We start from the raw sequence: 15,411 nt of genomic DNA, 5'->3' as shown, positions 1-15,411 counted from the left end.
CAATCAAGAAAACCTTAAGTCTGTTCATAGTGTTAAGTTCTTGGATCCTGGCAAAATGCTTATGATAAAGATAGGACAAGCCTAATCTGCACTTACCTCTGCTTCAGACAGCAGCAGTGACAATCCTGCCTGGCTTGTCAAGTTTCAAGAACTCACAATCCTTAATTTAAACACTTGAGAGATCTATGGAGCCTGTCAGTCTGGTTAATTAAGCTCTGTCTTCTTTCACCCCTCCTTTCAACCAAAACAAAATCTGGCTTTTTAAAAAAAAAAAAAAAAATACCACTTAAGACTTTATCTACTGATTAAGCAGGTTCTAGTTTAAGTAGTATGATCTTAGAAGACTTGAGTGGAACCGTTTTTATTATTAAAGAGAACATACTCCCAAATCTTCACTGAGAAGTATATCTAGGTCGGCTACAGTGTACTCCATTTTTCCTTTTTCAGAACTAATTTTTAAAAACTTTGGATAACCCATGGCAAGAAATAATGCAAAAATGATGTTTGTATTAGAATATATGTCAGTGCTTAATTTTTTAACACGGATATATTTCATTTAAGAATATGTAGCATTTCAAAGTTGGTATTATTAGTTGTTTCTCAGAAGAACTGGGTTTGTGACAGTCTTTAGTATGAGAATTTGTGAATGAGGAACTTAGTAGCCTATGGGAGAAATGGAGTTGGAAGATTAAGGATCTCAAGTATCTCTATGAAAATCTGTAAGTGTTTAAAACATAAAATTCACTAATGTAGCACAGTAAAGAAAGCACACTGAGTAAAGAGCCTACTAGTTCCAGATACCAACTTATGTATCTTAAATTAATGTTAATGAATATTGTATAATCAATTTCAATTTACCTTTCCTAGATGGCCAAATTTGTTTCAGGATCTCACTGTCTGTATTTCAACAATATATTCAGAAATTTGTGTGGTTTGTTGCAGATAATAGTTATAACAGCAGATGTTTTTCCCCACTTTTTCTTCATCAAATATTTAATGGCTAACTGATTTTAGAAATTGAAGGTCATACTTTCTGAGTCTTATTGTTATCCCAGAGGCAAAGCAATAGACCCTGCTCTTTCAGATGCCTCAGTTTTCTCTTTCCTTCCCCTAGAACAAAAAATGGTTGCCCTAGATGAGCTACTGTAGGCCAACGTCTCAGCTTCTCCTACCTAAGTTATATGGGGATGTATGTGTATCATCTCCTATGGCCACCTTTATCCCAAAGCTCCACTTCTAAATTTTTTTTTAAATTTTATCTTTATTCCAATCTCTCATTTTCTAATTATTATCCACAGAAGTGAGTCACAGTTCATAGATAAAGGAAGTAAAATTCTTAAGGATGGAAGAATTATATACAATACTAAGTCTTGTATACTAAACTTTCTAGCAAAGTAACCATGTGATTTGGGAGGGGTTGCTGAGCAAGAGAATTCTAATTGTTCCAAAATAACTAAGAAGAATGCTTTTTTCTGATTTAAGCAAAGGTAAAAATAAAGTTTATTAATTAGAATTTTACAACAGATATCCACATGGAGGTTGGTTGTTTTTCTTCCTCCCCATTAGCCCCCTCCAGTTCTCTCTGCAGAGAACCAGGAGTCACTGAACAGGCATAATAGGTGTATTTGTAACAGTTGGAGACATGCTTATGGGTAGCCTGTACAATTTAGATACTGTTACTACTCTTACACCTCCTTCAATATGTACAAAGCTGTTATCATATTCACCTCACCTATTATCTTGCTTTCACTCGTGGCAGATATTTGTAAGCTACTTACTCTTTAGAGGACAGACGTTAATGTGCAACATTAGTCAGTCTTCAGTTAGCAAGGATTCTATCAAACATTGCAATAGCAGTAGTTAGGTCATTTCTGAGGCTAGATCCACCACGGCTGAGACTGGTCCAGACCAATCTCTGAGGCTAGATCCACCACGACTGAGACTGGTCCAGACCAATCTCTGAGGCTAGATCCACCACGACTGAGATTGGTCCAGACAAATATCTGAGGCTAGATCCACCACGACTGAGACTGGTCCAGACAAATCTCTGAGGCTAGATCCACCACAACAGAGACTGGTCCAGACAAATCAGTGTCTTAAGATAAAGCCACAATGAACTCTTTTATTTCTGTATGTATGTTAAAAAAGTAATCAGACTTTAACACTCTTCTCATTTTAAGTTGATAGAGAGAAAGCAAGTCAGAATTTCTGTTAGTAGTACTTAAATTTGCAAGCTCACAGGGTCATTCCCAGGTTGTGATTTTATCCTAATGATGCAAGGTGCTTACTAATGTTTAGCATCACATATAATTTCTATGAGTAGGATAAAAGATGGGTAAATAGTGTGCAGTGGATGTCTTTTATCATTGAAAGGGCACTTTGATAACCTCCTTTGCTAGAACTTAGTCATAAGATCACAAATGCCATGGAGGTTGGGACATGTGGGCTTCATTCTGGACTGCCATTTGCCAAGCCAAAAACTGGAGTTTTTTGCTAAAGAAAGGCGATATTGAGACTAGTAAGTAGAAATTTCTGCCAGAACTCATAATCTCTCATTCTTGATAATTTCCAACAGAGTGAAATAAACTATTCTGCAGCTACCACGTCTGCCATATTTTGACATAGTCAACATTCAGTTGGGCCTTGAATTGTGAATCTGGTTTGTAACAAATTTGCAGCAGCCATATTTTCACCACATTCTCAAACCAATGCCGAAACTTATTTCTGAATTGAGTTGAATTGAATTGAACAGGTAGCAATCATTGATGCTAAAACTGTGGTCAACATCTGAAATAATTTTTTTCATTAATTAATATTTTTTGTTCTAATTTCTTTCATGATTTACCATTTGTCCTTCAGAGTCATATCTGCTATTAAATTATGTATTCCATATCCTTCCAAAACATTTGTCTTCTCATCAATTTTATTTTTAATTATTTTAATGTTTCTCCTTTTAATAATGTGCTTTTCAACTAGTAAATTAAACAACTCATTGATATTTCACTTATCAAATACAATATACTTCAGAACTAGGTACAAACAAAATGAGCATATTCCTAACTAATAAATCACTCTATGACCCTGTCTATTTTATTCATAAGATAACCATGTATGACCATTCACTCCATCTCTTAATCAATAGTTACCTTACTTTCTTTAAAGCATACCTTTGTTCAAGTGAAAAAAATTTTGTAACTTGAAATTTCCTAAGTAGCTAAGTTTCTCTACTTAAAAAAATGAAAATGATTGTGTTTAATTGGGGATATTTTTGCCTGCAGGTATTAGAAAAACCATCCAAGAAAAGATTAGGTAACAAAACTATTTAGTTGTCTTACATAGCAAGAAGCTTGGAAGAGCAATTTGGGATGCAGCTGCTTCTTGATGCCGTCAATGGCCCAGGATCTTCATGTCTTTCTGATCTGTCATCCTTAGCACATCGATCTTTCTTACAAATCTTTTTGCCTAGCCTCATAGCGACAGTATGGTTGCTGCAGGTCAAATTGGCATGTGCAAGTACAAGGCAGGGAGAAGGAGGATAGTACAGAAGCAAGATTTATCCCTTTTAATAGAAAATATTTTTAAAAACCAATCTGTTTTGTCTCATTGACTAAAAATATGTAACATGGTTACTTCTTTTCATGTAGGCCGAGAAAACAAATACGAACATCCCTGCCTCTCTTTTGACAAAGGAGACTGAAAATGCAGCTGGCCCAGTTATTCAAAACAGTCTGCCACAGTAGAATTTAAAACAATTTCACAATTAATCAATCAGACAAGAAAACCCACAAAAGTACATTGAGTAGAATCCAATATTGTAAAAAATAACCAATGTATCCCATCTTTACTTATTACCCTACTACTGATGATTTTGTAGTGACAGAAGCTTACATTGAGTCTTGTCTGGTCTATATGCATTACATGAAAGTACTCATTTATAAAATTTTAAGTGTGCAGATACATGCAGGCAAAAATCGGGAATGGGGGAAGACCAGGGAAGATCTACAAGCTTACCAAATGAGTAATGAAATTACCTCAGTCTTTTGTTTTGTTTTGTTTTTCGAGATGGAGTCTTGCTCTGTTGCCCAGACTGCAGTGAAGTGGCACAGTCTTGGCTCACTGCAACCTCTGCCTCCAGAGTTCACGTGATTCTCCTGCCTCAGCCTCCCAAGTAGCTGGGATTACAGGTGTCATGCCTGGCTAATTTTTGTATTTGGAGTAGAGACGGGGTTTCACCGTGTTAGCCAGGATGGTCTCAATCTCCTGACTTTGTGCTCTGCCCCCCTCAGCCTCCCAAAGTGCTGGGATTACAGGCATGAGCCACCGCGCCCAGCCTTACCTAAGTTTTAAATGTATGCAAAGATAGCTGAGGAAGCTTTAATATAAGGCTATCATGAAAATTAGTTAACCTCATAGTTTATTTTAATATCTTGATTGTCAGGGATGCATTCTACCTTGATGTAGAGCATATCTAAATGTGAATATACTGAAGGTCGTAATAACCACCTACATTTTGATGAGGATAAAGGACTGCTTACTCAAGACCTATGCTTGGGCTTGGTGACTTTGTATCATATTTGTCACAATGAATATCTTATTTATATTATTGCAATTTCTGGGTTTTTTAAACTTTTATTTTAGAATCAGGGGCTACATGTGCAGCTGTGTTACCTGTGTATGTTGTGAGGCTGTAATTTGGGGAACCAATGATCCTATCACTCAGGTACTAAGCACAGTATCAAAGAGTTAATTTTCAATCCTTGTCCCTTTCCCCACCTCTCCCCTCTAGTAGTCCCCAGTATCTATTGTTTCCATCTTTGTGTCCATGATTACCTGATATTTGGTTCCCACTTATAAGTGAAAAACATGGAGTAGTTTGTTTTTCATTTCTGTACTCATTCACATAGTATAATGGCCTCCAGCTGCATCCATGTTGCTGCAAATAACATGATTTTGTTCTTTTTTTATGGCTGTGCAGTATTCCATGGTGTATATGTATCATATTTTCTTTAATCCACTGTTGATGGGCATATATGTTGATGTCGTGTCTGTCATCGTGAATAGTGCTGTGATGAACATGCAAGTGTATGCATCTTTCTTGGTGAAACCATTTGTTTTCCTTTGTGTATATACACAGTAATGAGATTGCTGAGTCAAATGATAGTTCTGTTTTAAGTTGAGAAACCTCCAAACTGCTTTCCACAGTGGCTGAACTAATTTTTATTCCCACTAACAGTGTATAAGCATTTTCTTTTCTACATAGCCTCGCCAACATCTGCTTCTGTTTTATGTTTTTTACTTTTTTTATAGTAGCCATTCTGACTGTTGTGAAATGGTATCTCATTGTTTTGATTTGCATTTCTCTGATGAGTAGTCATGCTTTGTGTTTTCTGCATATTCTCGTATATTTGTTGGCTGCTTGCATGTCTTCTTTTGAAAAGTGTCTGTTCATGTCTTTTGCCCATTTTTAAATGGAGTTATTTGTAGTTTGCTTGTTCAGTTGTCAAATATTGTATAGATTCTGGATATTGGATCATTGTCAAATGCAGTTTGCAAATATTTTCTCCCATTCTGTAGGATGTCTGTTAACTCTGTTGATAGTTTCTTTTGCTGTGCTGAACCTCTTTCTCTTAATTAGGTCTCATGTGTCAATTTTTGGTTTTGTTGCAACTGCTTCTGAGGACTTAGTCATAAATTATTTCCTGTGGCCCATGCCCAGAATGGTGCTTCCTAGGTTTTCTTCTAGAATTCTTGTAGTTTGAGATCTTACATTTAAATCTTCAATCCATCTTGAGTTAATTTTTGTGTATAGTGAAAGGTAGGGGTCCAGTTTCATTCTTCTGCACATGGCTAACCAGCTATCCCAGTACCATTTATTGAATAGGGAGTCCTTTCCCCCATTGCTTTCTGTTGCAGACTTTGCTAATAATTAGGTGGCTGTAGGGTGTGGCTTTATTTCTGGGTTCTCTTTTCTGTATGATGAATATTTTCATAATCATTATTGATGCTGGCTTTTTCAGGGCAAATTTTTCACTCCCCCAAGTCACTTTGATTTATATTTAGTGTCCTTAGAGGTCATTGTCACATGATTTTTCTTTATATTGAGATTTTTTTCACTTGCATTTGACATAAATCCCAAATTCAAAAGAACCAATAAAATATGTGTTTATATTAGAATAACAACGTTCAACTACAAAAGCAGATTAAAAGAAACTTTCCATGAAAGACATTTGAAGATTACTGTTACTTGCTAGATTCAATCAATTGCAAAACCAAAATTACTAGATCGCATGCTGTAACTCTGGAATGATGCTTAGACCATGATGGAAAAATCCAGATGATGAATAGGAAAAAATTACTATGGGGATGTGTGGTGCATTCATATGTTCCTCACTTGGCGATCATTTTCAGATAAACTCATTACTACTGCTCTTACTCAAATTTATCACTTGAGATTTAAAATAATCACCAATTATATGCTTACTTCTAAAATGCTAAGAGCTCTGTAGATGAAACTTCCTATATTATTATATCAAACTGAATGTGAACTGAGTTGCACTGGACAGCTTCTTATTAAATTGATGACTTTCATCAACACTTGCAGGATTCAAGTAAAGTGGAGAATTCACTAGAGTTTTTAGTATTCACTAAGGTATTATATATCACATTAAACACTAAGGAAATAAAGTTTATAAACCTTTTTGCCTTGTTTGGTGGATTTAACTGATCAGTAAAAGCATAACATCTCCTAATATTTTTTTCTAATGAGATGAGTGATGATAATTATATACAAGAGTACTAGCATTCCTCTAAATAAAAATTACATTCTATTTTTTATTGTTAGCCATCCTTACGCTCCATTCAAATTGGGAGACACCTGAATATATCTTCAAAGGACCCCAGGGGAAATAAGAATTATAACCTGAGTGGGAGGAATCCATAAATACAACAGACTCAGATTATGTTCAACAGGTTATGCAATACATAAAAGCAAATAATTACAGTTGACATTCAGAATATAAATAGAAGATGTTTATGTAGGTAGGTAGGAAGAGAGGAGGGAGGGAGAGAGGGGGCAAAGGAGGGAGGGAGAAGGGAAGGAAGGAAGGAAGGAAGGAAGGAAGGAAGGAAGGAAGGAAGGAAGGAAGGAAGGAAGGAAGGAAGAATTCTTAAGTTGAGAACGTCAAGTGATTGGAAGCTGCATGGAGAGTAATAAAAGTCAGAGCATATATTAACATGCAGCATCAGGAAATGGTGGGAAAATTCACTGAAGGGAAGAGCTAATACTAAGGCTAGCAATAATCCTTCACTTTAGAAGGCTTACTAGAAGTGAACAATAAGAACAGTAAAGAAACACAGATTTATGTGTCCAGAAAACTTTATATGCTAAACTATTCTCTAGGCAATATAATAAAGTTGTATTTTGAAATTCTATCTTTTTCTTTCTTTTCCACATATTAATATTTTCTCATTTGTTTCTGAGTAAAATATATTTGGACAGTCCAAACCTTAAGTGACCTGACACCTAGACCCAGGAAAAACAAGGAGAGCAAAGTACCCTAAGTTTTAAATATATTGTTACCTATCTACTATTTAGGGAATGGGGGAAAATATTGAGTAGAAAGTTACAAAGCAGGAAAGAAAAGAAAGGGAAAGGTAAATTAAATACAAATGTCCAAATAAAATGCTTAGCCCAATACCTGGCACAGTAATAATAATAAATAAAAATTAAGAAGTAGATAAAAGTAAGAATTGCTAGTGAGTCCGGTAATAAGCTCTCCTTGGATTCTGATAAGTCTGGAAAAGCAAAGTCCCTTAAGGAAGAACTCAGGAAATAAACATACAAAATTTTGACTTTCCAGATGTATAAAAAATCTTAAAAAGAACAATAGATCAAACTGATCTCAATAATAATGAGATAAAATTGGCATATAGTAAACTTTACCTATTTAGTGTTCAATTTTATACATTTTAACAGATGTGTATACATAAGAAACCATCATCACAATAAAGAAACTGAGTATATCTATCATTCCTCATAATATTCCCTCCTTCCTAAGCTTTCTCATCTGCAGGCAAACTGATGAGTTTTCTGTCATAATAGATCAGTTTTGATCTTGCAGAATTTTTTATAAATGAAATTCCATGGTAGATACTGTTTTCTGTTTGACTTTTTTCACTCAACATAATTATTTTGAAATTTGTTCTTGTTGTTGCATGAATTTATTGCCTTTTAGTGGTAAATAGAATTTCATTTTATGAATACATCACAAGTCATTTATCCCTTCACCTATTGATGGATAATTTGGTTGTTACCAGTTTGGCATTGTTATAAATAAAGCTAGTGTGAACATTCATGTACAAGTATTTGGACATAGGTTTTCATTTCTCATGGGCAAATATCTATGAGTGGAATGACGGGATCATATGGGTGATGTTTAACTTTCTAATAAAATATCAAACTGATTTACAAAGTGATTATTGTGTCATTTATATTCCCACCAGCAATGTAAGAGAATTTCAGTTGCAACGTAGCCTAACCAACCCTCGGTCTTTTTAATGTTAGTCATTTTAATTGTGTTTAGTGATAGCTCATTATGATTTAAATTTACATTTTCCTGAAAAGTAATGACGTTGAGAATCTTTGCATATACTTATTTATCATCTATATATCCTATTTGGTAAAATGCCCATTCAAACTTTCACCTAAATTTTGGAGTTATTTGTATTCTCAATGAGTTGTAAGCATTCACTCTCTATTCTAGGTATAAGTTTTACATCAGATAAATGTTTTTCAAATATTTTCTTCCAGGCTCTGGCTTATATTTTCATTCTCTTAATAGTGTCTTTCAAAAAACACGACTTTTTGGTTGTGATATAGTGCAATTAATCCTCTTTTAATCAATTGTGCTTCTGTTGTCAGGTTTAAGAGATATTTGCTCAGGCCAGGCATGGTGGCTCACGCCTGTAATCCCAGTACTTTGGTAGGCTAAGGTGGGTGGAACACAAAGTCAGGAGATGGAGACCATCTTGGCTAACACGGTGAAACCCCACCTCTACTAAAAATACAAAAATCAGCCAGGCTTGGTGGCACGAACCTGTAGTCCCAGCTACTTGGGAGGCTGAGGCAGGATAATCGCTTGAACCCGGGAGGCAGAGGTTATGGTGACCCAAGATGGCGCCACTGCACTCTAGCCTGGGTGACAGAGAGAGCGAGACTCCCTTTCAAAAAAAAAAAGAGAAGAAAGAAAACGAAAAAGAAATATTAACTTAATTCAAAGGCAAAATTTTTTCTCCTATCTTCTAGAAGCTTTAGATTTTACATTCATACCTAATTTTTGTATATTGAATTAAGTATGGATTCAAGTTCATAATTTTGTATATCAATATTCCAATCCTTTTAGCACCATTTGTTGAAAAGACTCTACTGTCCTTCTGATTGCTTTTGCGTCTTTGTCAAAAATAACCTCTTATTTTTATGATTATTATTATTATACTTTAATTTCTAGGGTACATGTGCACAATGTGCAGGTTTGTTACATATGTATACATGTGCCATGTTGGTGTGCTGTACCCATTAACTCGTCGTTTACATTAGGTATATCTCCCAATGCTATCACTCCCCCCTCCCCCCTCCCCACAATAGGCCCTGGTGTGTGATGTTCCCCTTCCTGTGTCCAAGTGATCTCATTGTTCAGTTCCCGCCTATGAGTGAGAGCATGCGGTGTTTGGTTTTCTGTTCTTGTGATAGTTTGCTGAGAATGATGGTTTCCAGCTGCATCCATGTCCCTACAAAGGACACGAACGCATCCTTTTTTATGGCTGCATAGTATTCCATGGTGTATATGTGCCACATTTGCTTAATCCAGTCTGTCACTGATGGACATTTGGGTTGATTCCAAGTCTTCACTATTGTGAATAGTGCTGCAATAAACATACGTGTGCATGTGAAAAAAATGACCTCTTCTTATGTATGGTTTATTAACGAATTTTCTATGCTGTTTCCATTGATCCCTGTTTATTGCTGCATCACTATAACACTGTCTTGATTATGGTAGCTTTATGATAAGCTTGAAAATCAGATAATATCGGCCTTCCAACTTTGATTTCCTTTTTCAAAACTGTTTTGGCTATTCTAGATCTTTTGCATTTCCATTTAAATTTTAAAATCAGTTTGTCAACTTTTACAAAAACAATTGGTCAGATTTTGATTGGGATTATGTGGAATCAAGAGATCAATCTGGAGCAAATTGGAATCTTAACTGTATTTCATCTCCTGACCCATAAATATGGGATGTATGTCCAATTATTTAGGTATTCTTTAATTTTTTCAGTCACGTTTTATAGTTTTCAGTGTTCAGGTCTCACACACTTTTTAGATTTACTCCTATTTCATTTTTTAAATCCTATTATAAGAAGTAATTAAAAATGTCATTTTGGCCGGGCGCGGTGGCTCAAGCCTGTAATCCCAGCACTTTGGGAGGCCGAGACGGGCGGATCACGAGGTCAGGAGATCGAGACCATCCTGGCTAACATGGTGAAACCCCGTCTCTACTAAAAAATACAAAAAACTAGCCGGGCGAGGTGGCGGGCGCCTGTCGTCCCAGCTACTGGGGAGGCTGAGGCAGGAGAATGGCGTAAACCTGGGAGGCGGAGCTTGCAGTGAGCTGAGATCCAGCCACTGCACTCCAGCCCAGGCGACAGAGCGAGACTCCGTCTCAAAAAAAAAAAAAAAAGTCATTTTATGATTTTCATTATTAGAAGTATATAGAAGCACTGCTTTTTCTTGTAAGTTGATCTTGTGTCATGCAATCTTGCTAAACTAACTTAATAGTTCTATTAGCATTCTGGTTGATTTCTTCACATTTCTAAATAGACAATCATATAGTCTATGAGTAAAGATGCTGTTATCTGTTTCTTTCTAATCTGGATTCCTTTTATTTTTTGTGTGATTACTTAAAATGTAGGTCAGAACTTTCCTTGCAAAATTGAATAAAAGTGGTCAGAGTGACTATCCGGGTCTTTTTGTTGATCTTAGGGAAAATGCATTTAATTTTTTACTATTAAGTATGATGTTAGATGTAAGTATGTTGAAAATGGCCTTTAACAGGTTAAGGAAGTTGCTCATCTTCATAATTTGCTGCGAGTTTTGAACAGAAGGAAATGTTCAATTTTACCAAATGCTTCTCCCACATCTATTCAGATGGTCATCTATGGTCTTTTTTTTTTTTCTTAATCTATATCTTTGATGAATTACATTGATTTATAGAGATTGTTGTCAAATGATGAATCATTCCTAGAATCAAACCCATTCGGTCATGAGGTATTTATATTCTTATACGATGTTGAATTTGGTTTGCTAAAATTTTGTTTAGAATAGTCACACCTGAACTCATCAAGAATATTATTCTGTCCTTTTGTTTTTGAAATGTCTTTGTCAGGATAATGATGGCCTCATAGAATGAGGTCAGCGTATTTCTTCTTTAATTTTTTTTTGGAAATTATGTGAAATTAATATTATTTCTTCCTGAAGGTTTGGGTAAAATTCACCTGTGAAGTCATCTGGGTCTGGAATTTTTTTGTGGCAAAATTTGTAAATATAATTTTAAACTTTAATAGATGTATGGTTATTTATTTTTTTCTTGAGTGAGATTTGACAGTTTCATTCAAATAATTGTTCATTTTATCTATGTTGTGAATTTATTAGCATAAGGCTGGATGTGGTGGCTCATGCCTGTAATCTTAGCATTTTGGGAGGCCAAGGTGGGTGAATCACTTGAGGCCAGGAGGTTAAGACCAGTCTGGCCAACATAGTGCAACCCTATCTCTACTGAAAATACAAAAATTAGCCAGGTGTGGCATGTGCCTGTAGTACCAGCTACTTGGGAAACTAAGGCTGGAGAATCGAACCCAGGAGACGGAGGCTGCAGTGAGCCAAGATCGCACCACTGCACTGCAGCCTGGGCGATAGAGCAAGATCCTGTCTCAAAAAAAAAAAAAAAAAAAAAAATGGCATAAACTTGCTTAACATATTCTCTTATTATTCTTTTAATTTCTGTGTAATCCTGTTATTAGCAATGTTGCCTCTCTAAACCCTGATAATAGTAATTTGTGTCTTCTTCTTATGATTAATCTGGCTACGGCTTTATCAATTTTACGTACCTTCTCAAAGAACTGGCTTTTGGTTTTTTTCACTATAGTTTCTCTGTTTTTTATTTTATTGCCTTTCACTTTGATCTTTATTTTTTCTTTGTTTACTTTGGGTTTCATTTGCTTTACTTTTCTCTAGCTTCTTAAGCCAGAGGAGAGACTACTGAGTTGAGACTTCTTTAATGTAGACATTTCTAGCTGTAAATTTCCAATACTGCTTTAGAGGAATAATACAAACTTTGATGCTGTTTACATTTTCATTTCATATAAAATACTCTCTAGTTCCCACTTGATTTCTCTTCAAGGATTATTTAAAAGCATATTTAGTGGACTGTTTTAATGAATTATCTTTTTAAGACATTTAAATTTAAAAAAAGTAAAGTTTTTTATATTTACTTATGTAGTCATCATTTTTATTCTTCATTTGTGTATTTCCATTACATATTACTTTGTCCTAATATAAATTCTTTGACATTTATCACATTGTAGATCTGCTACAATGTAGATCTGCCTTTTGATGTCTGAAGATATATTTATTTTGCATTTATTTTGCATTTATTTTTGAAATATATAAAAGAATGAAAAGGAATGAACAAAGCCTCCAAGAAATATGGGACTATATGAAAAGACCAAACCTACATTTGATTGGTGTACCTGAAAGTGATGGGGAGAATGGAACCAAGTTGGAAAGCACTCTTCAGGATATTATCCAGGAGAACTTCCCCAACCTAGCAAGACAGGCCAACATTCACATTCAGGAAATAAAGAGAACGCCACAAATATACTTCTTGAGAAGAACAACCCCAAGACACATAATCACCAGCTTCATCAAGGTTGAAATGAAGGAATAAAAGAAGTTAAGGGCAGCCAGAGAGGAAGATCTGGTTACCCATAAAGGGTAGCCCATCAGACTAACAGCAGATCTTTCTGCAGAAACCCCACAAGCCAGAAGAGAGTAGGGGGCAGGAGGCAATATTTAACATACTTAAAGAAAAAAAAAATTCAGCCTAGAATTTCATAACCAGCCAAACTAAGCTTCATAAGCAAAGGAGAAATAAAATTCTTTACAGACAAGCAAATGCTGAGAGATTTTCTCACCACCAGGCCTGCCTTACAAGAGCTCCTGAAAGAAGCAGTAAATATGGAAAGGAAAAACTGGTACCAGACACTGCAAAAATATACCAAATTGTAAAGATTGTCCACACTGTGAAGAAACTACATCAACTAACAGGCAAAATAACCAGCTAGCATCATAATCACAGGATCAAATTCACACATAATATTAACCTTAAATGTAAATGAGCTAAATGCCCCAGTTAAAAGACGCAGACTGGCAAATTGGATAAAGAGTCCAGATCTATCAGTGGGCTGTATTCAGGAGACCCATCTCACATGCGAAGACACACATAGGCTCAAAATAAAGGGATGGAGGAATATTTACAAACAAATAGAAAGAAAAAAAAAATCAGGTTACAATCCTAGTCTCTGATAAAACAGACTTTAAAATCAACAAAGATCAAAAAAGATAAAGAAGGGCATTACATAATGACAAAAAGGGATCCATGCAACAAGAAGAGGTAACTATCCCAAATATATATGCACCCAATACAGCAGAACTCAGATGCATAAAGCAAGTTCTTAGAGATCTAAAGAGAGACTTAGACTCCCACATAATAATAGTGGGAGACTATAACACCCCACTCTCATTATTAGACAGATCAACAAGACAGAAAATTAACAAAGATATTGTGAACTTGAACTCAGCTCTGGACCAAGTGGACCTAATAGACATCTACAGAACTCTCCACCTGAAATCAACAGAATATACATTCTTCTCAGCACCACATTGCACTTATTCTTTTTTTTAATTATTATTCTTTTTTTATTATTATTATACTTTAAGTTCTAGGGTACATGTGCATAATGTGCAGGTTTGTTACGTATATATACTTGTGCCATGTTGGTGTGCTACACCCATCAGCTCATCAGCACCCATCAACTCATCATTTACATGAGGTATAACTCCCAATGCAATCCCTCCTCCCTCCCCCCTCCCCATAATAGGCCCCGGTGTGTGATGTTCCCTTTCCCAAGTCCAAGTGATCTCATTGTTCAGTTCCCACCTATGAGTGAGAACATGTGGTGTTTGGTTTTCTGTTCTTGCGATAGTTTGCTGAGAATGATGGTTTCCAGCTGCATCCATATCCCTACAAAGGACACAAACTCATCCTTTTTTATGGCTGCATAGTATTCCATAGTGTATATGTGCCACGTTTGCTTAATCCAGTCTGTCACTGATGGACATTTGGGTTGATTCCAAGTCTTTGCTATTGTGAATAGTGCCGCAATAAACATACGTGTGCATGTGTCTTTATAGCAACATGATTTATAATCCTTTGGGTATATACCCAGTAATGGGATGGCTGGGTCATATGGTACTTCTAGTTCTAGATCCTTGAGGAATCGCCGTACTATTTTCCATAATGGTTGAACTAGTTTACAATCCCACCAACAGTGTAAAAGTGTCCCTATTTCTCCACATCCTCTCCAGCACCTGTTGTTTCCTGACTTTTTAATGATTGCCATTCTAACTAGTGTGAGATGGTATCTCATTGTGGTTTTGATTTGCATTTCTCTGATGGCCAGTGATGATGAGCATTTTTTCATGTGTCTGTTGACTGTATGCATGTCTTCTTTTGAGAAATGTCTGTTCATATCCCTTGCCCACTTTTTGATGGAGTTGTTTGTTTTTTTCTTGTAAATTTGTTTGAGTTCTTTGTAGGTTCTGGATATTAGCCCTTTGTCAGATGAGTAGATTGCAAAAGTTTTCTCCCATTCTGTAGGTTGCCTGTTCACTCTGATGGTAGTTTCTTTTGCTGTGCAGAAGCTCTTTAGTTTAATTAGATCCCATTTGTCCATTTTGGCTTTTGTTGCCATTGCTTTTGGTGTTTTAGACATGAAGTCCTTGCCCACGCCTATGTCCTGAATGGTATTACCTAGGTTTTCTTCTAGGGTTTTTATGATATTAGGTCTAACATTTAAGTCTCTAATCCATCTTGAATTAATTTTCGTATAAGAAGTAAGGAAAGGATCCAGTTTCAGCTTTCTATTTATGGCTAGCCAATATTCCCAGCACCATTTATTAAATAGGGAATTTTTCCCCATTTCTTGTTTTTCTGAGGTTTGTCAAGGATCAGATGGCTGTAGATGTGTGGTATTATTTCTGAGGACTCTGTTCTGTTCCATTGGTCTATATCTCTGTTT

This window comes from Piliocolobus tephrosceles, chromosome 10 (assembly GCF_002776525.5).
Source record: "Piliocolobus tephrosceles isolate RC106 chromosome 10, ASM277652v3, whole genome shotgun sequence".
NCBI classification, from domain to species: domain Eukaryota; kingdom Metazoa; phylum Chordata; class Mammalia; order Primates; family Cercopithecidae; genus Piliocolobus; species Piliocolobus tephrosceles.
Note: the sequence above shows the minus strand (reverse complement) of the source record.